We start from the raw sequence: 906 nt of genomic DNA on the forward strand, positions 1-906 counted from the left end.
GATTTCAATTTTTCACCATTGAGGATAATGTTTGCTGTGGGTTTGTCATATATAGCTTTTATTATGTTGAGGAATGTTCCTTCTATTCCTGCTTTCTGGAGAGTTTTTATCATAAATGGATGTTGAATTTTGTCAAAGGCTTTCTCTGCATCTATTGAGATAATCATATGGCTTTAATTTTTCAATTTGTTAATATGGTGTATTACACTGATTGATTTGCGGATATTGAAGAATCCTTGCATCCCTGGGATAAAGCCCATTTAGTCATGGGGTATGATCTTTTTAATGTGTTGTTGGATTCTGATTGCTAGAATTTTGTTAAGGATTTTTGCATCAATGTTCATCAGTGATATTGGCCTGTAGTTTTATTTTTTTGTGGCATCTTTGTCAGGTTTTTGTATTAGAGTGATGGTGGCCTCATATAATGACTTTGGAAGTTTACCTTCCTCTTCAATTTTCTGGAAGAGTTTGAGTAGGATCGGTGTTAGCTGTTCTGTAAATTTTTGGTAGAATTCAGCTGTGAAGCCATCTGGACCTGGGCTTTTGTTTGCTGGAAGATTTCTGATTACAGTTTCAATTTCTGTGCTTGTGATGGGTCTGTTAAGATTTTCTATTTCTTCCTGGTTCAGTTTTGGAAAGTTGTACTTTTCTAAGAATTTGTCCATTTCTTCCAAGTTGCCCATTTTATTGGCATATAATTGCTAATAGTAGTCTCTTATGATCCTTTGTATTTCTGTGTTGTCTGTTGTGATCTCTCCATTTTCATTTCTACTTTTATTGATTTGATTTTTCTCCCTTTGTTTCTTGATGAGTCTGGCTAATGGTTTGTCAATTTTATTTATCTTTTCAAAGAACCAGCTTTTGGCTTTGTTGATTTTTGCTATGGTCTCTTTTGTTTCTTTTGTA

This window comes from Bison bison, unplaced genomic scaffold (genome assembly GCF_000754665.1).
Source record: "Bison bison bison isolate TAMUID 2011002044 unplaced genomic scaffold, Bison_UMD1.0 scf7180017864364, whole genome shotgun sequence".
NCBI lineage: Eukaryota > Metazoa > Chordata > Mammalia > Artiodactyla > Bovidae > Bison > Bison bison.